Source organism: Electrophorus electricus, chromosome 13, assembly GCF_041902795.1.
Source record: "Electrophorus electricus isolate QZ-2024a chromosome 13, ASM4190279v1, whole genome shotgun sequence".
Lineage (NCBI taxonomy): Eukaryota > Metazoa > Chordata > Actinopteri > Gymnotiformes > Gymnotidae > Electrophorus > Electrophorus electricus.
In genome coordinates, this window is record NC_137509.1 from 22,514,102 (window position 1) to 22,538,663 (window position 24,562).

General features: G+C 36.0%; 25 pseudogenes; all 25 read left to right on the forward strand.

Annotated features, from left to right (window-relative positions):
• Positions 1–704: 704 nt before the first annotated feature.
• On the forward strand, positions 705–823 carry LOC145649981 (5S ribosomal RNA; annotated as a pseudogene).
• Positions 824–1,064: 241 nt separating this feature from the next.
• Positions 1,065–1,183, forward strand: LOC145647117 (5S ribosomal RNA; annotated as a pseudogene).
• A 790-nt stretch (positions 1,184–1,973) lies between these two features.
• LOC145649586 (5S ribosomal RNA) lies at positions 1,974–2,092 on the forward strand (annotated as a pseudogene).
• A 790-nt stretch (positions 2,093–2,882) lies between these two features.
• LOC145644700 (5S ribosomal RNA) lies at positions 2,883–3,001 on the forward strand (annotated as a pseudogene).
• An 899-nt stretch (positions 3,002–3,900) lies between these two features.
• Positions 3,901–4,019, forward strand: LOC145644842 (5S ribosomal RNA; annotated as a pseudogene).
• A 790-nt stretch (positions 4,020–4,809) lies between these two features.
• On the forward strand, positions 4,810–4,928 carry LOC145644095 (5S ribosomal RNA; annotated as a pseudogene).
• Positions 4,929–5,720: 792 nt separating this feature from the next.
• Positions 5,721–5,839, forward strand: LOC145644843 (5S ribosomal RNA; annotated as a pseudogene).
• Positions 5,840–6,629: 790 nt separating this feature from the next.
• On the forward strand, positions 6,630–6,748 carry LOC145647962 (5S ribosomal RNA; annotated as a pseudogene).
• A 790-nt stretch (positions 6,749–7,538) lies between these two features.
• On the forward strand, positions 7,539–7,657 carry LOC145643874 (5S ribosomal RNA; annotated as a pseudogene).
• A 790-nt stretch (positions 7,658–8,447) lies between these two features.
• LOC145643875 (5S ribosomal RNA) lies at positions 8,448–8,566 on the forward strand (annotated as a pseudogene).
• Positions 8,567–9,356: 790 nt separating this feature from the next.
• On the forward strand, positions 9,357–9,475 carry LOC145647275 (5S ribosomal RNA; annotated as a pseudogene).
• Positions 9,476–10,705: 1,230 nt separating this feature from the next.
• On the forward strand, positions 10,706–10,824 carry LOC145644096 (5S ribosomal RNA; annotated as a pseudogene).
• A 790-nt stretch (positions 10,825–11,614) lies between these two features.
• Positions 11,615–11,733, forward strand: LOC145647276 (5S ribosomal RNA; annotated as a pseudogene).
• Positions 11,734–12,523: 790 nt separating this feature from the next.
• Positions 12,524–12,642, forward strand: LOC145644097 (5S ribosomal RNA; annotated as a pseudogene).
• A 1,231-nt stretch (positions 12,643–13,873) lies between these two features.
• On the forward strand, positions 13,874–13,992 carry LOC145645331 (5S ribosomal RNA; annotated as a pseudogene).
• A 793-nt stretch (positions 13,993–14,785) lies between these two features.
• On the forward strand, positions 14,786–14,904 carry LOC145644098 (5S ribosomal RNA; annotated as a pseudogene).
• A 791-nt stretch (positions 14,905–15,695) lies between these two features.
• On the forward strand, positions 15,696–15,814 carry LOC145644844 (5S ribosomal RNA; annotated as a pseudogene).
• Positions 15,815–16,607: 793 nt separating this feature from the next.
• LOC145644099 (5S ribosomal RNA) lies at positions 16,608–16,726 on the forward strand (annotated as a pseudogene).
• A 791-nt stretch (positions 16,727–17,517) lies between these two features.
• On the forward strand, positions 17,518–17,636 carry LOC145644845 (5S ribosomal RNA; annotated as a pseudogene).
• Positions 17,637–18,429: 793 nt separating this feature from the next.
• On the forward strand, positions 18,430–18,548 carry LOC145644100 (5S ribosomal RNA; annotated as a pseudogene).
• Positions 18,549–19,339: 791 nt separating this feature from the next.
• On the forward strand, positions 19,340–19,458 carry LOC145644846 (5S ribosomal RNA; annotated as a pseudogene).
• A 793-nt stretch (positions 19,459–20,251) lies between these two features.
• On the forward strand, positions 20,252–20,370 carry LOC145644101 (5S ribosomal RNA; annotated as a pseudogene).
• A 792-nt stretch (positions 20,371–21,162) lies between these two features.
• Positions 21,163–21,281, forward strand: LOC145644121 (5S ribosomal RNA; annotated as a pseudogene).
• A 1,231-nt stretch (positions 21,282–22,512) lies between these two features.
• Positions 22,513–22,631, forward strand: LOC145650135 (5S ribosomal RNA; annotated as a pseudogene).
• Positions 22,632–23,642: 1,011 nt separating this feature from the next.
• On the forward strand, positions 23,643–23,761 carry LOC145650170 (5S ribosomal RNA; annotated as a pseudogene).
• The last annotated feature ends 801 nt before the right edge of the window (positions 23,762–24,562 follow it).

Sequence of the window (24,562 nt, forward strand, 5' to 3'; positions counted from 1 at the left end):
CTGGGAATAGCCGATGCTGTAAGTTTTTTTTGCATCACTTTCATTTACTCTCCAACTCACATGCCTGAATGTGAAGTGCAATGATTCATCAAAAACTATCTGTTAGCACCTTGGACTATGAGATGCTGTAAGCTTCTCTTGAATCACTTTAATTTACTGTCAAGATGACATGCTAGGATGTGAAATGCAGTGATTAATTAAAAAAACTATCTGTTAGCACCTGGGAATAGCAGATGCTGTAAGTTTTTGTTGCATCACTTTACTTTAATCTGCAACTGACAAGCTTGTATGTGAAGTGTACAGATTAAATAGAAATATTTTAGTACCAGGGAATAGCAGGTGCTGTAAGATTGTATTGCATCCCTTTAATTTATGTTCAAGCTATCATGTTCAAATTTGAAGTGCAGTGAATAATTAACTCAAACTATCGGTTAGCACCTGGGAATAGCAGATGCTGTACGTTTTTTTTGCATCACTTTCATTTACTCTCCAACTCACATGCCTGAATGTGAAGTGCAATGATTCATCAAAAAACTGTCTGCTAGTGCCTCCGTATACCAGATGTTGTAAGCTTTTATTGCATCATTTAATTTACATTCAAGATAACATTCTAGAATGTCAAGTGCAGGGATTAATAAAAAAAATTGTCAGATTGGTCTTAGATCATATTTGCTATGATTAGGAAATTTGAGTAAGTGTTTAAGGCTTACAGCCACACCAGCTTGAGAACGCCCAATCTCCTCTGACCTTGGAAGCTAAGCAAGTTTGGGCCTGGATAGTACTGAGGTGGGACCCTACCTAGGAATACCAGGTGCTGTAAGGTTTTCTTGCATCACTTTCATTTACTCTCCAACTCACATGCCTGAATGTGAAGTGCAGTGATTCATCAAAAAACTGTCTGTTAGTGCCTCCGTATACCAGATGTTGTAAGCTTTTATTGCATCATTTAATTTACATTCAAGATAACATTCTAGAATGTCAAGTGCAGGGATTAATAAAAAAAATTGTCAGATTGGTCTTTGATCATATTTGCTATGATTAGGCAATTTGAGAAAGTGCTTAAGGCTTATGGCCACACCAGCTTGAGAACGCCCAATCTCATCTGACCTTGGAAGCTAAGCAAGTTTGGGCCTGGATAGTACTGAGGTGGGACCCTACCTAGGAATACCAGGTGCTGTAAGCTTTTCTTGCATCACTTTAATTTACTTTCAAGCTGACATGCTCAAATGTGAAGTGCAGTTATTAATAAAAAAAACTATCTCTTAGCACCTGGGAATAGCCGATGCTGTAAGTTTTTTTTGCATCACTTTCATTTACTCTCCAACTCACATGCCTGAATGTGAAGTGCAGTGATTCATCAAAAACTATCTGTTAGCACCTTGGACTACGAGATGCTGTAAGCTTCTCTTGAATCACTTTAATTTACTGTCAAGATGACATGCTAGGATGTGAAATGCAGTGATTAATTAAAAAAACTATCTGTTAGCACCTGGGAATAGCAGATGCTGTAAGTTTTTGTTGCATCACTTTACTTTAATCTGCAACTGACAAGCTTGTATGTGAAGTGTACAGATTAAATAGAAATATTTTAGTACCAGGGAATAGCAGGTGCTGTAAGATTGTATTGCATCCCTTTAATTTATGTTCAAGCTATCATGTTCAAATTTGAAGTGCAGTGAATAATTAACTCAAACTATCTGTTAGCACCTGGGAATAGCAGATGCTGTACGTTTTTTTTGCATCACTTTCATTTACTCTCCAACTCACATGCCTGAATGTGAAGTGCAGTGATTCATCATAAAACTGTCTGTTTGTGCCTCCGTATACCAGATGTTGTAAGCTTTTATTGCATCATTTAATTTACATTCAAGATACCATTCTAGAATGTCAAGTGCAGGGATTAATAAAAAAAATTGTCAGATTGGTCTTTGATCATATTTGCTATGATTAGGAAATTTGAGTAAGTGTTTAAGGCTTATGGCCACACCAGCTTGAGAACGCCCAATCTCATCTGACCTTGGAAGCTAAGCAAGTTTGGGCTTGAATAGTACTGAAGTGGGACCCTACCTAGGAATACCAGGTGCTGTAAGCTTTTATTGCATCACTTTAATTTACTTTCAAGCTGACATGCTCAAATGTGAAGTGCAGTGATTAATAAAAAAAACTATCTGTTAGCACCTGGGAATAGCAGATGCTGTAAGTTTTTTTTGCATCACTTTCATTTACTCTCCAACTCACATGCCTGAATGTGAAGTGCAGTGATTCATCAAAAACTATCTATTAGCACCTTGGACTACGAGATGCTGTAAGCTTCTCTTGAATCACTTTAATTTACTGTCAAGATGACATGCTAGGATGTGAAATGCAGTGATTAATTAAAAAAACTATCTATTAGCACCTGGGAATAGCAGATGCTGTAAGTTTTTGTTGCATCACTTTACTTTAATCTGCAACTGACAAGCTTGTATGTGAAGTGTACAGATTAAATAGAAATATTTTAGTACCAGGGAATAGCAGGTGCTGTAAGATTGTATTGCATCCCTTTAATTTATGTTCAAGCTATCATGTTCAAATTTGAAGTGCAGTGAATAATTAACTCAAACTATCGGTTAGCACCTGGGAATAGCAGATGCTGTACGTTTTTTTTGCATCACTTTCATTTACTCTCCAACTCACATGCCTGAATGTGAAGTGCAGTGATTCATCAAAAAACTGTCTGTTAGTGCCTCCATATACCAGATGTTGTAAGCTTTTATTGCATCATTTAATTTACATTCAAGATAACATTCTAGAATGTCAAGTGCAGGGATTAATAAAAAAAATTGTCAGATTGGTCTTTGATCATATTTGCTATGATTAGGCAATTTGAGTAAGTGTTTAAGGCTTGCAGCCACACCAGCTTGAGAACGCCCAGTCTCATCTGACCTTGGAAGCTAAGCAAGTTTGGGCCTGGATAGTACTGAGGTGGGACCCTACCTAGGAATAGCAGATGCTGTAAGTTTTTGTTGCATCACTTTACTTTAATCTGCAACTGACAAGCTTGTATGTGAAGTGTACAGATTAAATAGAAATATTTTAGTACCAGGGAATAGCAGGTGCTGTAAGATTGTATTGCATCCCTTTAATTTATGTTCAAGCTATCATGTTCAAATTTGAAGTGCAGTGAATAATTAACTCAAACTATCGGTTAGCACCTGGGAATAGCAGATGCTGTACGTTTTTTTTGCATCACTTTCATTTACTCTCCAACTCACATGCCTGAATGTGAAGTGCAGTGATTCATCAAAAAACTATCTGTTAGCACCTTGGACTACGAGATGCTGTAAGCTTCTCTTGCATCACTTTAATTTACTTTTAAGATGACATGCTAGGATGTGAAGTGCAGTGATTAATTAAAAAAAACTATCTGTTAGCACCTGGGAATAGCAGATGCTGTAAGTTTTTGTTGCATCACTTTAATTTAATCTGCAACTGACATGCTTGTATGTGAAGTGTACAGATTAAATAGAAATCTTTTAGTACCAGGGAATAGCAGGTGCTGTAAGATTTTATTGCATCCCTTTAATTTATTTTCAAGCTATCATGTTCATTATTGAAGTGCAGTGAATTATTAAATCAAACTATCTGCTAGCACCTGGGAATAGCAGATGCTGTAAGTTTTTATTGCATCACTTTAATTTACTCTCCAACTGACATGCTTGAATGTGAAGTGCAGTGATTAATAAAAAAACTGTCTTTTAGTGCCTCCGTATACCAGATGTTGTAAGCTTTTATTGCATCATTTAATTTACTTTCAAGATAACATTCTAGAATGTCAAGTGCAGGGATTAATAAAAAAAATTGTCAGATTGGTCTTTGATCATATTTGCTATGATTAGGCAATTTGAGTAAGTGTTTAAGGCTTACGGCCACACCAGCTTGAGAACCCCCAATCTTATCTGACCTTGGAAGCTGAACAACTTTGGGCCTGGATAGTACTGAGGTGGGACCCTACCTAGGAATACCAGGTGCTGTAAGCTTTTCTTGCATCACTTTAATTTACTTTCAAGCTGACATGCTCAAATGTGAAGTGCAGTGATTAATAAAAAAAACTATCTGTTAGCACCTGGGAATAGCAGATGCTGTAAGTTTTTTTTGCATCACTTTCATTTACTCTCCAACTCACATGCCTGAATGTGAAGTGCAGTGATTCATCAAAAACTATCTATTAGCACCTTGGACTACGAGATGCTGTAAGCTTCTCTTGAATCACTTTAATTTACTGTCAAGATGACATGCTAGGATGTGAAATGCAGTGATTAATTAAAAAAACTATTTATTAGCACCTGGGAATAGCAGATGCTGTAAGTTTTTGTTGCATCACTTTACTTTAATCTGCAACTGACAAGCTTGTATGTGAAGTGTACAGATTAAATAGAAATATTTTAGTACCAGGGAATAGCAGGTGCTGTAAGATTGTATTGCATCCCTTTAATTTATGTTCAAGCTATCATGTTCAAATTTGAAGTGCAGTGAATAATTAACTCAAACTATCTGCTAGCACCTGGGAATAGCAGATGCTGTAAGTTTTTATTGCATCACTTTAATTTACTCTCCAACTGACATGCTTGAATGTGAAGTGCAGTGATTAATAAAAAAACTGTCTTTTAGTGCCTCCGTATACCAGATGTTGTAAGCTTTTATTGCATCATTTAATTTACTTTCAAGATAACATTCTAGAATGTCAAGTGCAGGGATTAATAAAAAAAATTGTCAGATTGGTCTTTGATCATATTTGCTATGATTAGGCAATTAGAGTAAGTGTTTAAGGCTTACGGCCACACCAGCTTGAGAACGACCAGTCTCATCTGACCTTGGAAGCGAAACAGGTTTGGGCCTGGATAGTACTGAGGTGGGACCCTATCTAGGAATACCAGGTGCTGTAAGCTTTTCTTGCATCACTTTAATTTACTTTCAAGCTGACATGCTCAAATGTGAAGTGCAGTGATTAATAAAAAAAACTATCTGTTAGCACCTGGGAATAGCAGATGCTGTAAGTTTTTTTTGCATCACTTTCATTTACTCTCCAACTCACATGCCTGAATGTGAAGTGCAGTGATTCATCAAAAAACTATCTGTTAGCACCTTGGACTGCGAGATGCTGTAAGCTTCTCTTGCATCACTTTAATTTACTTTTAAGATGACATGCTAGGATGTGAAGTGCAGTGATTAATTAAAAAAAACTATCTGTTAGCACCTGGGAATAGCAGATGCTGTAAGTTTTTGTTGCATCACTTTAATTTAATCTGCAACTGACATGCTTGTATGTGAAGTGTACAGATTAAATAGAAATCTTTTAGTACCAGGGAATAGCAGGTGCTGTAAGATTTTATTGCATCCCTTTAATTTATTTTCAAGCTATCATGTTCATTATTGAAGTGCAGTGAATTATTAAATCAAACTATCTGCTAGCACCTGGGAATAGCAGATGCTGTAAGTTTTTATTGCATCACTTTAATTTACTCTCCAACTGACATGCTTGAATGTGAAGTGCAGTGATTAATAAAAAAACTGTCTTTTAGTGCCTCCGTATACCAGATGTTGTAAGCTTTTATTGCATCATTTAATTTACTTTCAAGATAACATTCTAGAATGTCAAGTGCAGGGATTAATAAAAAAAATTGTCAGATTGGTCTTTGATCATATTTGCTATGATTAGGCAATTTGAGTAAGTGTTTAAGGCTTACGGCCACACCAGCTTGAGAACCCCCAATCTTATCTGACCTTGGAAGCTGAACAACTTTGGGCCTGGATAGTACTGAGGTGGGACCCTACCTAGGAATACCAGGTGCTGTAAGCTTTTCTTGCATCACTTTAATTTACTTTCAAGCTGACATGCTCAAATGTGAAGTGCAGTGATTAATTAAAAAAACTATCTGTTAGCACCTGGGAATAGCAGATGCTGTAAGTTTTTTTTGCATCACTTTCATTTACTCTCCAACTCACATGCCTGAATGTGAAGTGCAGTGATTCATCAAAAACTATCTATTAGCACCTTGGACTACGAGATGCTGTAAGCTTCTCTTGAATCACTTTAATTTACTGTCAAGATGACATGCTAGGATGTGAAATGCATTGATTAATTAAAAAAACTATTTATTAGCACCTGGGAATAGCAGATGCTGTAAGTTTTTGTTGCATCACTTTACTTTAATCTGCAACTGACAAGCTTGTATGTGAAGTGTACAGATTAAATAGAAATATTTTAGTACCAGGGAATAGCAGGTGCTGTAAGATTGTATTGCATCCCTTTAATTTATGTTCAAGCTATCATGTTCAAATTTGAAGTGCAGTGAATAATTAACTCAAACTATCGGTTAGCACCTGGGAATAGCAGATGCTGTACGTTTTTTTTCCATCACTTTCATTTACTCTCCAACTCACATGCCTGAATGTGAAGTGCAGTGATTCTTCAAAAAACTGTCTGTTAGTGCCTCCGTATACCAGATGTTGTAAGCTTTTATTAAATCATTTAATTTACATTCAAGATAACATTCTAGAATGTCAAGTGGAGGGATTAATAAAAAAAATTGTCAGATTGGTCTTTGATCATATTTGCTATGATTAGGCAATTTGAGTAAGTGTTTAAGGCTTGCGGCCACACCAACTTGAGAACGCCCAGTCTCATCTGACCTTGGAAGCTAAGCAAGTTTGGGCCTGGATAGTACTGAGGTGGGACCCTACCTAGGAATACCAGGTGCTGTAAGCTTTTCTTGCATCACTTTAATTTACTTTCAAGCTGACATGCTCAAATGTGAAGTGCAGTGATTAATATAAAAAACTATCTGTTAGCACCTGGGAATAGCAGATGCTGTAAGTTTTTTTTGCATCACTTTTATTTACTCTCCAACTCACATGCCTGAATGTGAAGTGCAGTGATTCATCAAAAACTATCTGTTAGCACCTTGGACTACGAGATGCTGTAAGCTTCTCTTGAATCACTTTAATTTACTGTCAAGATGACATGCTAGGATGTGAAATGCAGTGATTAATTAAAAAAACTATCTGTTAGCACCTGGGAATAGCAGATGCTGTAAGTTCTTGTTGCATCACTTTACTTTAATCTGCAACTGACAAGCTTGTATGTGAAGTGTACAGATTAAATAGAAATATTTTAGTACCAGGGAATAGCAGGTGCTGTAAGATTGTATTGCATCCCTTTAATTTATGTTCAAGCTATCATGTTCAAATTTGAAGTGCAGTGAATAATTAACTCAAACTATCGGTTAGCACCTGGGAATAGCAGATGCTGTACGTTTTTTTTGCATCACTTTCATTTACTCTCCAACTCACATGCCTGAATGTGAAGTGCAGTGATTCATCAAAAAACTGTCTGTTAGTGCCTCCGTATACCAGATGTTGTAAGCTTTTATTGCATCATTTAATTTACTTTCAAGATAACATTCTAGAATGTCAAGTGCAGGGATTAATAAAAAAACTTGTCAGATTGGTCTTTGATCATATTTGCTATGATTAGGCAATTTGAGTAAGTGTTTAAGGCTTACGGCCACACCAGCTTGAGAACCCCCAATCTCATCTGACCTTGGAAGCTGAACAACTTTGGGCCTGGATAGTACTGAGGTGGGACCCTACCTAGGAATACCAGGTGCTGTAAGCTTTTCTTGCATCACTTTAATTTACTTTCAAGCTGACATGCTCAAATGTGAAGTGCAGTGATTAATATAAAAAACTATCTGTTAGCACCTGGGAATAGCAGATGCTGTAAGTTTTTTTTGCATCACTTTCATTTACTCTCCAACTCACATGCCTGAATGTGAAGTGCAGTGATTCATCAAAAACTATCTGTTAGCACCTTGGACTACGAGATGCTGTAAGCTTCTCTTGAATCACTTTAATTTACTGTCAAGATGACATGCTAGGATGTGAAATGCAGTGATTAATTAAAAAAACTATCTGTTAGCACCTGGGAATAGCAGATGCTGTAAGTTTTTGTTGCATCACTTTACTTTAATCTGCAACTGACAAGCTTGTATGTGAAGTGTACAGATTAAATAGAAATATTTTAGTACCAGGGAATAGCAGTTGCTGTAAGATTGTATTGCATCCCTTTAATTTATGTTCAAGCTATCATGTTCAAATTTGAAGTGCAGTGAATAATTAACTCAAACTATCGGTTAGCACCTGGGAATAGCAGATGCTGTACGTTTTTTTTGCATCACTTTCATTTACTCTCCAACTCACATGCCTGAATGTGAAGTGCAGTGATTCATCAAAAAACTGTCTGTTAGTGCCTCCGTATACCAGATGTTGTAAGCTTTTATTGCATCATTTAATTTACTTTCAAGATAACATTCTAGAATGTCAAGTGCAGGGATTAATAAAAAAACTTGTCAGATTGGTCTTTGATCATATTTGCTATGATTAGGCAATTTGAGTAAGTGTTTAAGGCTTACGGCCACACCAGCTTGAGAACCCCCAATCTCATCTGACCTTGGAAGCTGAACAACTTTGGGCCTGGATAGTACTGAGGTGGGACCCTACCTAGGAATACCAGGTGCTGTAAGCTTTTCTTGCATCACTTTAATTTACTTTCAAGCTGACATGCTCAAATGTGAAGTGCAGTGATTAATATAAAAAACTATCTGTTAGCACCTGGGAATAGCAGATGCTGTAAGTTTTTTTTGCATCACTTTCATTTACTCTCCAACTCACATGCCTGAATGTGAAGTGCAGTGATTCATCAAAAACTATCTGTTAGCACCTTGGACTACGAGATGCTGTAAGCTTCTCTTGAATCACTTTAATTTACTGTCAAGATGACATGCTAGGATGTGAAATGCAGTGATTAATTAAAAAAACTATCTGTTAGCACCTGGGAATAGCAGATGCTGTAAGTTTTTGTTGCATCACTTTACTTTAATCTGCAACTGACAAGCTTGTATGTGAAGTGTACAGATTAAATAGAAATATTTTAGTACCAGGGAATAGCAGTTGCTGTAAGATTGTATTGCATCCCTTTAATTTATGTTCAAGCTATCATGTTCAAATTTGAAGTGCAGTGAATAATTAACTCAAACTATCGGTTAGCACCTGGGAATAGCAGATGCTGTACGTTTTTTTTGCATCACTTTCATTTACTCTCCAACTCACATGCCTGAATGTGAAGTGCAGTGATTCATCATAAAACTGTCTGTTTGTGCCTCCGTATACCAGATGTTGTAAGCTTTTATTGCATCATTTAATTTACATTCAAGATACCATTCTAGAATGTCAAGTGCAGGGATTAATAAAAAAAATTGTCAGATTGGTCTTTGATCATATTTGCTATGATTAGGAAATTTGAGTAAGTGTTTAAGGCTTATGGCCACACCAGCTTGAAAACGCCCAATCTCATCTGACCTTGGAAGCTAAGCAAGTTTGGGCCTGAATAGTACTGAAGTGGGACCCTACCTAGGAATACCAGGTGCTGTAAGCTTTTATTGCATCACTTTAATTTACTTTCAAGCTGACATGCTCAAATGTGAAGTGCAGTGATTAATAAAAAAAACTATCTGTTAGCACCTGGGAATAGCAGATGCTGTAAGTTTTTTTTGCATCACTTTCATTTACTCTCCAACTCACATGCCTGAATGTGAAGTGCAGTGATTCATCAAAAACTATCTATTAGCACCTTGGACTACGAGATGCTGTAAGCTTCTCTTGAATCACTTTAATTTACTGTCAAGATGACATGCTAGGATGTGAAATGCAGTGATTAATTAAAAAAACTATCTATTAGCACCTGGGAATAGCAGATGCTGTAAGTTTTTGTTGCATCACTTTACTTTAATCTGCAACTGACAAGCTTGTATGTGAAGTGTACAGATTAAATAGAAATATTTTAGTACCAGGGAATAGCAGGTGCTGTAAGATTGTATTGCATCCCTTTAATTTATGTTCAAGCTATCATGTTCAAATTTGAAGTGCAGTGAATAATTAACTCAAACTATCGGTTAGCACCTGGGAATACCAGGTGCTGTAAGTTTTTTTTGCATCACTTTCATTTACTCTCCAACTCACATGCCTGAATGTGAAGTGCAGTGATTCATCAAAAAACTATCTGTTAGCACCTTGGACTACGAGATGCTGTAAGCTTCTCTTGCATCACTTTAATTTACTTTTAAGATGACATGCTAGGATGTGAAGTGCAGTGATTAATTAAAAAAAACTATCTGTTAGCACCTGGGAATAGCAGATGCTGTAAGTTTTTGTTGCATCACTTTAATTTAATCTGCAACTGACATGCTTGTATGTGAAGTGTACAGATTAAATAGAAATCTTTTAGTACCAGGGAATAGCAGGTGCTGTAAGATTTTATTGCATCCCTTTAATTTATTTTCAAGCTATCATGTTCATTATTGAAGTGCAGTGAATAATTAAATCAAACTATCTGCTAGCACCTGGGAATAGCAGATGCTGTAAGTTTTTATTGCATCACTTTAATTTACTCTCCAACTGACATGCTTGAATGTGAAGTGCAGTGATTAATAAAAAAACTGTCTTTTAGTGCCTCCGTATACCAGATGTTGTAAGCTTTTATTGCATCATTTAATTTACTTTCAAGATAACATTCTAGAATGTCAAGTGCAGGGATTAATAAAAAAAATTGTCAGATTGGTCTTTGATCATATTTGCTATGATTAGGCAATTAGAGTAAGTGTTTAAGGCTTACGGCCACACCAGCTTGAGAACGACCAGTCTCATCTGACCTTGGAAGCGAAACAGGTTTGGGCCTGGATAGTACTGAGGTGGGACCCTATCTAGGAATACCAGGTGCTGTAAGCTTTTCTTGCATCACTTTAATTTACTTTCAAGCTGACATGCTCAAATGTGAAGTGCAGTGATTAATAAAAAAAACTATCTGTTAGCACCTGGGAATAGCAGATGCTGTAAGTTTTTTTTGCATCACTTTCATTTACTCTCCAACTCACATGCCTGAATGTGAAGTGCAGTGATTCATCAAAAACTATCTGTTAGCACCTTGGACTACGAGATGCTGTAAGCTTCTCTTGAATCACTTTAATTTACTGTCAAGATGACATGCTAGGATGTGAAATGCAGTGATTAATTAAAAAAACTATCTGTTAGCACCTGGGAATAGCAGATGCTGTAAGTTTTTGTTGCATCACTTTACTTTAATCTGCAACTGACAAGCTTGTATGTGAAGTGTACAGATTAAATAGAAATATTTTAGTACCAGGGAATAGCAGGTGCTGTAAGATTGTATTGCATCCCTTTAATTTATGTTCAAGCTATCATGTTCAAATTTGAAGTGCAGTGAATAATTAACTCAAACTATCGGTTAGCACCTGGGAATAGCAGATGCTGTACGTTTTTTTTGCATCACTTTCATTTACTCTCCAACTCACATGCCTGAATGTGAAGTGCAGTGATTCATCAAAAAACTGTCTGTTAGTGCCTCCGTATACCAGATGTTGTAAGCTTTTATTGCATCATTTAATTTACTTTCAAGATAACATTCTAGAATGTCAAGTGCAGGGATTAATAAAAAAACTTGTCAGATTGGTCTTTGATCATATTTGCTATGATTAGGCAATTTGAGTAAGTGTTTAAGGCTTATGGCCACACCAGCTTGAAAACGCCCAATCTCATCTGACCTTGGAAGCTAAGCAAGTTTGGGCCTGAATAGTACTGAAGTGGGACCCTACCTAGGAATACCAGGTGCTGTAAGCTTTTATTGCATCACTTTAATTTACTTTCAAGCTGACATGCTCAAATGTGAAGTGCAGTGATTAATAAAAAAAACTATCTGTTAGCACCTGGGAATAGCAGATGCTGTAAGTTTTTTTTGCATCACTTTCATTTACTCTCCAACTCACATGCCTGAATGTGAAGTGCAGTGATTCATCAAAAACTATCTATTAGCACCTTGGACTACGAGATGCTGTAAGCTTCTCTTGAATCACTTTAATTTACTGTCAAGATGACATGCTAGGATGTGAAATGCAGTGATTAATTAAAAAAACTATCTATTAGCACCTGGGAATAGCAGATGCTGTAAGTTTTTGTTGCATCACTTTACTTTAATCTGCAACTGACAAGCTTGTATGTGAAGTGTACAGATTAAATAGAAATCTTTTAGAACCAGGGAATAGCAGGTGCTGTAAGATTTTATTGCATCCCTTTAATTTATTTTCAAGCTATCATGTTCATTATTGAAGTGCAGTGAATAATTAAATCAAACTATCTGCTAGCACCTGGGAATAGCAGATGCTGTAAGTTTTTATTGCATCACTTTAATTTACTCTCCAACTGACATGCTTGAATGTGAAGTGCAGTGATTAATAAAAAAACTGTCTTTTAGTGCCTCCGTATACCAGATGTTGTAAGCTTTTATTGCATCATTTAATTTACTTTCAAGATAACATTCTAGAATGTCAAGTGCAGGGATTAATAAAAAAAATTGTCAGATTGGTCTTTGATCATATTTGCTATGATTAGGCAATTAGAGTAAGTGTTTAAGGCTTACGGCCACACCAGCTTGAGAACGACCAGTCTCATCTGACCTTGGAAGCGAAACAGGTTTGGGCCTGGATAGTACTGAGGTGGGACCCTATCTAGGAATACCAGGTGCTGTAAGCTTTTCTTGCATCACTTTAATTTACTTTCAAGCTGACATGCTCAAATGTGAAGTGCAGTGATTAATAAAAAAAACTATCTGTTAGCACCTGGGAATAGCAGATGCTGTAAGTTTTTTTTGCATCACTTTCATTTACTCTCCAACTCACATGCCTGAATGTGAAGTGCAGTGATTCATCAAAAACTATCTATTAGCACCTTGGACTACGAGATGCTGTAAGCTTCTCTTGCATCACTTTAATTTACTTTTAAGATGACATGCTAGGATGTGAAGTGCAGTGATTAATTAAAAAAAACTATCTGTTAGCACCTGGGAATAGCAGATGCTGTAAGTTTTTGTTGCATCACTTTAATTTAATCTGCAACTGACATGCTTGTATGTGAAGTGTACAGATTAAATAGAAATCTTTTAGTACCAGGGAATAGCAGGTGCTGTAAGATTGTATTGCATCCCTTTAATTTATGTTCAAGCTATCATGTTCAAATTTGAAGTGCAGTGAATAATTAACTCAAACTATCGGTTAGCACCTGGGAATACCAGGTGCTGTAAGTTTTTTTTGCATCACTTTCATTTACTCTCCAACTCACATGCCTGAATGTGAAGTGCAGTGATTCATCAAAAAACTATCTGTTAGCACCTTGGACTACGAGATGCTGTAAGCTTCTCTTGCATCACTTTAATTTACTTTTAAGATGACATGCTAGGATGTGAAGTGCAGTGATTAATTAAAAAAAACTATCTGTTAGCACCTGGGAATAGCAGATGCTGTAAGTTTTTGTTGCATCACTTTAATTTAATCTGCAACTGACATGCTTGTATGTGAAGTGTACAGATTAAATAGAAATCTTTTAGAACCAGGGAATAGCAGGTGCTGTAAGATTTTATTGCATCCCTTTAATTTATTTTCAAGCTATCATGTTCATTATTGAAGTGCAGTGAATAATTAAATCAAACTATCTGCTAGCACCTGGGAATAGCAGATGCTGTAAGTTTTTATTGCATCACTTTAATTTACTCTCCAACTGACATGCTTGAATGTGAAGTGCAGTGATTAATAAAAAAACTGTCTTTTAGTGCCTCCGTATACCAGATGTTGTAAGCTTTTATTGCATCATTTAATTTACTTTCAAGATAACATTCTAGAATGTCAAGTGCAGGGATTAATAAAAAAAATTGTCAGATTGGTCTTTGATCATATTTGCTATGATTAGGCAATTAGAGTAAGTGTTTAAGGCTTACGGCCACACCAGCTTGAGAACGACCAGTCTCATCTGACCTTGGAAGCTGAACAACTTTGGGCCTGGATAGTACTGAGGTGGGACCCTACCTAGGAATACCAGGTGCTGTAAGCTTTTCTTGCATCACTTTAATTTACTTTCAAGCTGACATGCTCAAATGTGAAGTGCAGTGATTAATAAAAAAAAACTATCTGTTAGCACATGGGAATAGCAGATGCTGTAAGTTTTTTTTGCATCACTTTCATTTACTCTCCAACTCACATGCCTGAATGTGAAGTGAAGTGATTCATCAAAAAACTATCTGTTAGCAGCTTGGACTACGAGATGCTGTAAGCTTCTCTTGCATCACTTTAATTTACTTTTAAGATGACATGCTAGGATGTGAAGTGTAGTGATTAATTAAAAAAAACTATCTGTTAGCACCTGGGAATAGCAGATGCTGTAAGTTTTTGTTGCATCACTTTAATTTAATCTGCAACTGACATGCTTGTATGTGAAGTCTACAGATTAAATAGAAATCTTTTAGTACCAGGGAATAGCAGGTGCTGTAAGATTTTATTGCATCCCTTTAATTTATTTTCAAGCTATCATGTTCATTATTGAAGTGCAGTGAATAATTAAATCAAACTATCTGCTAGCACCTGGGAATAGCAGATGCTGTAAGTTTTTATTGCATCACTTTAATTTACTCTCCAACTGACATGCTTGAATGTGAAGTGCAGTGATTAATAAAAAAACTGTCTTTTAGTGCCTCCGTATACCAGATGTTGTAAGCTTTTATTGCATCATTTAATTTACTTTCAAGATAACATTCTAGAATGTCAAGTGCAGGGATTAATAAAAAAAATTGTCAGATTGGTCTTTGATCATATTTGCTATGATTAGGCAATTAGAGTAAGTGTTTAAGGCTTACGGCCACACCAGCTTGAGAACGACCAGTCTCATCTGACCTTGGAAGCGAAACAGGTTTGGGCCTGGATAGTACTGAGGTGGGACCCTATCTAGGAATACCAGGTGCTGTAAGCTTTTCTTGCATCACTTTAATTTACTTTCAAGCTGACATGCTCAAATGTGAAGTGCAGTGATTAATAAAAAAAACTATCTGTTAGCACCTGGGAATAGCAGATGCTGTAAGTTTTTTTTGCATCACTTTCATTTACTCTCCAACTCACATGCCTGAATGTGAAGTGCAGTGATTCATCAAAAACTATCTATTAGCACCTTGGACTACGAGATGCTGTAAGCTTCTCTTGCATCACTTTAATTTACTTTTAAGATGACATGCTAGGATGTGAAGTGCAGTGATTAATTAAAAAAAACTATCTGTTAGCACCTGGGAATAGCAGATGCTGTAAGTTTTTGTTGCATCACTTTAATTTAATCTGCAACTGACATGCTTGTATGTGAAGTGTACAGATTAAATAGAAATCTTTTAGTACCAGGGAATAGCAGGTGCTGTAAGATTTTATTGCATCCCTTTAATTTATTTTCAAGCTATCATGTTCATTATTGAAGTGCAGTGAATTATTAAATCAAACTATCTGCTAGCACCTGGGAATAGCAGATGCTGTAAGTTTTTATTGCATCACTTTAATTTACTCTCCAACTGACATGCTTGAATGTGAAGTGCAGTGATTAATAAAAAAACTGTCTTTTAGTGCCTCCGTATACCAGATGTTGTAAGCTTTTATTGCATCATTTAATTTACTTTCAAGATAACATTCTAGAATGTCAAGTGCAGGGATTAATAAAAAAAATTGTCAGATTGGTCTTTGATCATATTTGCTATGATTAGGCAATTTGAGTAAGTGTTTAAGGCTTACGGCCACACCAGCTTGAGAACCCCCAATCTTATCTGACCTTGGAAGCTGAACAACTTTGGGCCTGGATAGTACTGAGGTGGGACCCTACCTAGGAATACCAGGTGCTGTAAGCTTTTCTTGCATCACTTTAATTTACTTTCAAGCTGACATGCTCAAATGTGAAGTGCAGTGATTAATAAAAAAAAACTATCTGTTAGCACATGGGAATAGCAGATGCTGTAAGTTTTTTTTGCATCACTTTCATTTACTCTCCAACTCACATGCCTGAATGTGAAGTGAAGTGATTCATCAAAAAACTATCTGTTAGCAGCTTGGACTACGAGATGCTGTAAGCTTCTCTTGCATCACTTTAATTTACTTTTAAGATGACATGCTAGGATGTGAAGTGTAGTGATTAATTAAAAAAAACTATCTGTTAGCACCTGGGAATAGCAGATGCTGTAAGTTTTTGTTGCATCACTTTAATTTAATCTGCAACTGACATGCTTGTATGTGAAGTGTACAGATTAAATAGAAATCTTTTAGTACCAGGGAATAGCAGGTGCTGTAAGATTTTATTGCATCCCTTTAATTTATTTTCAAGCTATCATGTTCATTATTGAAGTGCAGTGAATAATTAAATCAAACTATCTGCTAGCACCTGGGAATAGCAGATGCTGTAAGTTTTTATTGCATCACTTTAATTTACTCTCCAACTGACATGCTTGAATGTGAAGTGCAGTGATTAATAAAAAAACTGTCTTTTAGTGCCTCCGTATACCAGATGTTGTAAGCTTTTATTGCATCATTTAATTTACTTTCAAGATAACATTCTAGAATGTCAAGTGCAGGGATTAATAAAAAAAATTGTCAGATTGGTCTTTGATCATATTTGCTATGATTAGGCAATTAGAGTAAGTGTTTAAGGCTTACGGCCACACCAGCTTGAGAACGACCAGTCTCATCTGACCTTGGAAGCGAAACAGGTTTGGGCCTGGATAGTACTGAGGTGGGACCCTATCTAGGAATACCAGGTGCTGTAAGCTTTTCTTGCATCACTTTAATTTACTTTCAAGCTGACATGCTCAAATGTGAAGTGCAGTGATTAATAAAAAAAACTATCTGTTAGCACCTGGGAATAGCAGATGCTGTAAGTTTTTTTTGCATCACTTTCATTTACTCTCCAACTCACATGCCTGAATGTGAAGTGCAGTGATTCATCAAAAACTATCTATTAGCACCTTGGACTACGAGATGCTGTAAGCTTCTCTTGCATCACTTTAATTTACTTTTAAGATGACATGCTAGGATGTGAAGTGCAGTGATTAATTAAAAAAAACTATCTGTTAGCACCTGGGAATAGCAGATGCTGTAAGTTTTTGTTGCATCACTTTAATTTAATCTGCAACTGACATGCTTGTATGTGAAGTGTACAGATTAAATAGAAATCTTTTAGTACCAGGGAATAGCAGGTGCTGTAAGATTTTATTGCATCCCTTTAATTTATTTTCAAGCTATCATGTTCATTATTGAAGTGCAGTGAATTATTAAATCAAACTATCTGCTAGCACCTGGGAATAGCAGATGCTGTAAGTTTTTATTGCATCACTTTAATTTACTCTCCAACTGACATGCTTGAATGTGAAGTGCAGTGATTAATAAAAAAACTGTCTTTTAGTGCCTCCGTATACCAGATGTTGTAAGCTTTTATTGCATCATTTAATTTACTTTCAAGATAACATTCTAGAATGTCAAGTGCAGGGATTAATAAAAAAAATTGTCAGATTGGTCTTTGATCATATTTGCTATGATTAGGCAATTTGAGTAAGTGTTTAAGGCTTACGGCCACACCAGCTTGAGAACCCCCAATCTTATCTGACCTTGGAAGCTGAACAACTTTGGGCCTGGATAGTACTGAGGTGGGACCCTACCTAGGAATACCAGGTGCTGTAAGCTTTTCTTGCATCACTTTAATTTACTTTCAAGCTGACATGCTCAAATGTGAAGTGCAGTGATTAATAAAAAAAAACTATCTGTTAGCACATGGGAATAGCAGATGCTGTAAGTTTTTTTTGCATCACTTTCATTTACTCTCCAACTCACATGCCTGAATGTGAAGTGAAGTGATTCATCAAAAAACTATCTGTTAGCAGCTTGGACTACGAGATGCTGTAAGCTTCTCTTGCATCACTTTAATTTACTTTTAAGATGACATGCTAGGATGTGAAGTGTAGTGATTAATTAAAAAAAACTATCTGTTAGCACCTGGGAATAGCAGATGCTGTAAGTTTTTGTTGCATCACTTTAATTTAATCTGCAACTGACATGCTTGTATGTGAAGTGTACAGATTAAATAGAAATCTTTTAGTACCAGGGAATAGCAGGTGCTGTAAGATTTTATTGCATCCCTTTAATTTATTTTCAAGCTATCATGTTCATTATTGAAGTGCAGTGAATAATTAAATCAAACTATCTGCTAGCACCTGGGAATAGCAGATGCTGTAAGTTTTTATTGCATCACTTTAATTTACTCTCCAACTGACATGCTTGAATGTGAAGTGCAGTGATTAATAAAAAAACTGTCTTTTAGTGCCTCCGTATACCAGATGTTGTAAGCTTTTATTGCATCATTTAATTTACTTTCAAGATAACATTCTAGAATGTCAAGTGCAGGGATTAATAAAAAAAATTGTCAGATTGGTCTTTGATCATATTTGCTATGATTAGGCAATTAGAGTAAGTGTTTAAGGCTTACGGCCACACCAGCTTGAGAACGACCAGTCTCATCTGACCTTGGAAGCGAAACAGGTTTGGGCCTGGATAGTACTGAGGTGGGACCCTATCTAGGAATACCAGGTGCTGTAAGCTTTTCTTGCATCACTTTAATTTACTTTCAAGCTGACATGCTCAAATGTGAAGTGCAGTGATTAATAAAAAAAACTATCTGTTAGCACCTGGGAATAGCAGATGCTGTAAGTTTTTTTTGCATCACTTTCATTTACTCTCCAACTCACATGCCTGAATGTGAAGTGCAGTGATTCATCAAAAACTATCTATTAGCACCTTGGACTACGAGATGCTGTAAGCTTCTCTTGCATCACTTTAATTTACTTTTAAGATGACATGCTAGGATGTGAAGTGCAGTGATTAATTAAAAAAAACTATCTGTTAGCACCTGGGAATAGCAGATGCTGTAAGTTTTTGTTGCATCACTTTAATTTAATCTGCAACTGACATGCTTGTATGTGAAGTGTACAGATTAAATAGAAATCTTTTAGTACCAGGGAATAGCAGGTGCTGTAAGATTTTATTGCATCCCTTTAATTTATTTTCAAGCTATCATGTTCATTATTGAAGTGCAGTGAATTATTAAATCAAACTATCTGCTAGCACCTGGGAATAGCAGATGCTGTAAGTTTTTATTGCATCACTTTAATTTACTCTCCAACTGACATGCTTGAATGTGAAGTGCAGTGATTAATAAAAAAACTGTCTTTTAGTGCCTCCGTATACCAGATGTTGTAAGCTTTTATTGCATCATTTAATTTACTTTCAAGATAACATTCTAGAATGTCAAGTGCAGGGATTAATAAAAAAAATTGTCAGATTGGTCTTTGATCATATTTGCTATGATTAGGCAATTTGAGTAAGTGTTTAAGGCTTACGGCCACACCAGCTTGAGAACCCCCAATCTTATCTGACCTTGGAAGCTGAACAACTTTGGGCCTGGATAGTACTGAGGTGGGACCCTACCTAGGAATACCAGGTGCTGTAAGCTTTTCTTGCATCACTTTAATTTACTTTCAAGCTGACATGCTCAAATGTGAAGTGCAGTGATTAATAAAAAAAAACTATCTGTTAGCACATGGGAATAGCAGATGCTGTAAGTTTTTTTTGCATCACTTTCATTTACTCTCCAACTCACATGCCTGAATGTGAAGTGCAGTGATTCATCAAAAAACTATCTGTTAGCAGCTTGGACTACGAGATGCTGTAAGCTTCTCTTGCATCACTTTAATTTACTTTTAAGATGACATGCTAGGATGTGAAGTGTAGTGATTAATTAAAAAAAACTATCTGTTAGCACCTGGGAATAGCAGATGCTGTAAGTTTTTGTTGCATCACTTTAATTTAATCTGCAACTGACATGCTTGTATGTGAAGTGTACAGATTAAATAGAAATCTTTTAGTACCAGGGAATAGCAGGTGCTGTAAGATTTTATTGCATCCCTTTATTTTATTTTCAAGCTATCAAGTTCAAATTTGAAGTGCAGTGAATAATTAAATCAAACTATCTGTTAGCACCTGGGAATAGCAGATGCTGTAACTTTTTATTGCATTACTTTAATTTACTCTCCAACTGACATGCTTGAATGTGAAGTGCAGTGATTAATAAAAAAACTGTCTGTTAGTGCCTCCGTATACCAGATGTTGTAAGCTTTTATTGCATCATTTAATTTACTTTCAAGATAACATTCTAGAATGTCAAGTGCAGGGATTAATAAAAAAAATTGTCAGATTGGTCTTTGATCATATTTGCTATGATTAGGCAATTAGAGTAAGTGTTTAAGGCTTACGGCCACACCAGCTTGAGAACGACCAGTCTCATCTGACCTTGGAAGCGAAACAGGTTTGGGCCTGGATAGTACTGAGGTGGGACCCTATCTAGGAATACCAGGTGCTGTAAGCTTTTCTTGCATCACTTTAATTTACTTTCAAGCTGACATGCTCAAATGTGAAGTGCAGTGATTAATAAAAAAAACTATCTGTTAGCACCTGGGAATAGCAGATGCTGTAAGTTTTTTTTGCATCACTTTCATTTACTCTCCAACTCACATGCCTGAATGTGAAGTGCAGTGATTCATCAAAAAACTATCTGTTAGCACCTTGGACTGCGAGATGCTGTAAGCTTCTCTTGCATCACTTTAATTTACTTTCAAGCTGACATGCTCAAATGTGAAGTGCAGTGATTAATAAAAAAAAACTATCTGTTAGCACCTGGGAATAGCAGATGCTGTAAGTTTTTGTTGCATCACTTTAATTTAATCTGCAACTGACATGCTTGTATGTGAAGTGTACAGATTAAATAGAAATCTTTTAGTACCAGGGAATAGCAGGTGCTGTAAGATTTTATTGCATCCCTTTAATTTATTTTCAAGCTATCATGTTCAAATTTGAAGTGCAGTGAATAATTAAATCAAACTATCTGTTAGCACCTGGGAATAGCAGATGCTGTAAGTTTTTATTGCATTACTTTAATTTACTCTCCAACTGACATGCTTGAATGTGAAGTGCAGTGATTAATAAAAAAACTGTCTGTTAGTGCCTCCGTATACCAGATGTTGTAAGCTTTTATTGCATCATTTAATTTACTTTCAAGATAACATTCTAGAATGTCAAGTGCAGGGATTAATAAAAAAACTTGTCAGATTGGTCTTTGATCATATTTGCTATGATTAGGCAATTTGAGTAAGTGTTTAAGGCTTACGGCCACACCAGCTTGAGAACCCCCAATCTCATCTGACCTTGGAAGATGAACAACTTTGGGCCTGGATAGTACTGAGGTGGGACCCTACCTAGGAATACCAGGTGCTGTAAGCTTTTCTTGCATCACTTTAATTTACTTTCAAGCTGACATGCTCAAATGTGAAGTGCAGTGATTAATAAAAAAACTATCTGTTAGCACCTGGGAATAGCAGATGCTGTAAGTTTTTTTTGCATCACTTTCATTTACTCTCCAATTCACATGCCTGAATGTGAAGTGCAGTGATTCATCAAAAAACTATCTGTTAGCACCTTGGACTACGAGATGCTGTAAGCTTCTCTTGCATCACTTTAATTTACTTTTAAGATGACATGCTAGGATGTGAAGTGCAGTGATTAATTAAAAAAAACTATCTGTTAGCACCTGGGAATAGCAGATGCTGTAAGTTTTTGTTGCATCACTTTAATTTAATCTGCAACTGACATGCTTGTATGTGAAGTGTACAGATTAAATAGAAATCTTTTAGTACCAGGGAATAGCAGGTGCTGTAAGATTTTATTGCATCCCTTTAATTTATTTTCAAGCTATCATGTTCAAATTTGAAGTGCAGTGAATAATTAAATCAAACTATCTGTTAGCACCTGGGAATAGCAGATGCTGTAAGTTTTTATTGCATTACTTTAATTTACTCTCCAACTGACATGCTTGAATGTGAAGTGCAGTGATTAATAAAAAAACTGTCTGTTAGCACCTTGGACTACGAGATGCTGTAAGCTTCTCTTGCATCACTTTAATTTACTTTCAAGCTGACATGCTCAAATGTGAAGTGCAGTGATTAATAAAAAAAAACTATCTGTTAGCACATGGCAATAGCAGATGCTGTAAGTTTTTGTTGCATCACTTTAATTTAATCTGCAACTGACATGCTTGTATGTGAAGTGTACAGATTAAATAGAAATCTTTTAGTACCAGGGAATAGCAGGTGCTGTAAGATTTTATTGCATCCCTTTAATTTATGTTCAAGCTATCATGTTCAAATTTGAAGTGCAGTGAATAATTAAATCAAACTATCTGTTAGCACCTGGGAATAGCAGATGCTGTAAGTTTTTATTGCATCACTTTAATTTACTCTCCAACTGACATGCTTGAATGTGAAGTGCAGTGATTAATAAAAAAATTGTCTCGTATTGCCTCCGTATACCAGATGTTGTAAGCTTTTATTGCATCATTTAATTTACTTTCAAGATAACATTCTAGAATGTCAAGTGCAGGGATTAATAAAAAAAATTGTCAGATTGGTCTTTGATCATATTTACTATGATTAGGCAATTTGAGTAATTGTTTAAGGCTTACGGCCACACCAGCTTGAGAACGCCCAATCTCATCTGACCTTGGAAGCGAAACAACTTTGGGCCTGGATAGTACTGAGGTGGGACCCTACCTAGGAATACCAGGTGCTGTAAGCTTTTCTTGCATCACTTTAATTTCCTTTCAAGCTGACATGCTCAAATGTGAAGTGCAGTGATTAATAAAAAAAAAACTATCTGTTAGCACATGGCAATAGCAGATGCTGTAAGTTTTTTTTGCATCACTTTCATTTACTCTCCAACTCACATGCCTGAATGTGAAGTGCAGTGATTCATCAAAAAACTATCTGTTAGCAGCTTGGACTACGAGATGCTGTAAGCTTCTCTTGCATCACTTTAATGTACTTCTAAGATGACATGCTAGGATGTGAAGTGCAGTGATTAATTAAAAAAGCTATCTGTTAGCACCTGGGAATAGCAGATGCTGTAAGTTTTTGTTGCATCACTTTAATTTAATCTGCAACTGACATGCTTGTATGTGAAGTGTACAGATTAAATAGAAATATTTTAGTACCAGGGAATAGCAGGTGCTGTAAGATTTTATTGCATACCTTTAATTTATGTTCAAGCTACCATGTTCATTATTGAAGTGCAGTGAATAATTAAATCAAAATATCTGCTAGCACCTGGGAATAGCAGATGCTGTAAGTATTTATTGCATCACTTTAATTTAATCTGCAACTGACATGCTTGTATGTGAAGTGTACAGATTAAATAGAAATCTTTTAGTACCAGGGAATAGCAGGTGCTGTAAGATTTTATTGCATACCTTTAATTTATGTTCAAGCTATCATGTTCATTATTGAAGTGCAGTGAATAATTAAATCAAAATATCTGCTAGCACCTGGGAATAGCAGATGCTGTAAGTTTTTATTGCATCACTTTAATTTACTCTCCAACTGACATGCTTGAATGTGAAGTGCAGTGATTAATAAAAAAACTGTCTGTTAGTGCCTCCGTATACCAGATGTTGTAAGCTTTTATTGCATCATTTAATTTACTTTCAAGATAACATTCTAGAATGTCAAGTGCAGGGATTAATAAAAAAAATAGTCAGATTGGTCTTTCATCATATTTGCTATGATTAGGCAATTTGACTAAGTGTTTAAGGCTTACGGCCACACCAGCTTGAGAACGCCGAATCTCATCTGACCTTGGAAGCTAAGCAAGCTTGGGCCTAGATTGTACTGAGGTGGGACCCTACCTAGGAATACCAGGTGCTGTAAGCTTTTCTTGCATCACTTTCATTTACTCTCCAACTCACATGCCTGAATGTGAAGTGCAGTGATTCATCAAAAAACTATCTGTTAGCACCTTGGACTACGAGATGCTGTAAGCTTCTCTTGCATCACTTTAATTTACTTTCAAGATGACATGCTAGGATGTGAAGTGCAGTGATTAATTTAAAAAAAACTATCTGTTAGCACCTGGGAATAGCAAATGCTGTAAGTTTTTGTTGCATCACTTTAATTTAATCTGCAACTGACATGCTTGTATGTGAAGTGTACAGATTAAATAGAAATCTTTTAGTACCAGGGAATAGCAGGTGCTGTAAGATTTTATTGCATCCCTTTAATTTATGTTCAAGCTATCATGTTCAAATTTGAAGTACAGTGAATAATTAAATCAAACTATCTGTTAGCACCTGGGAATAGCAGATGCTGTAAGTTTTTGTTGCATCACTTTAATTTAATCTGCAACTGACATGCTTGTATGTGAAGTGTACAGATTAAATAGAAATCTTTTAGTACCAGGGAATAGCAGGTGCTGTAAGATTTTATTGCATACCTTTAATTTATGTTCAAGCTATCATGTTCATTATTGAAGTGCAGTGAATAATTAAATCAAACTATCTGTTAGCACCTGGGAATAGCAGATGCTGTAAGTTTTTATTGCATTACTTTAATTTACTCTCCAACTGACATGCTTGAATGTGAAGTGCAGTGATTAATAAAAAAACTGTCTGTTAGTGCCTCCGTATACCAGATGTTGTAAGCTTTTATTGCATCATTTAATTTACTTTCAAGATA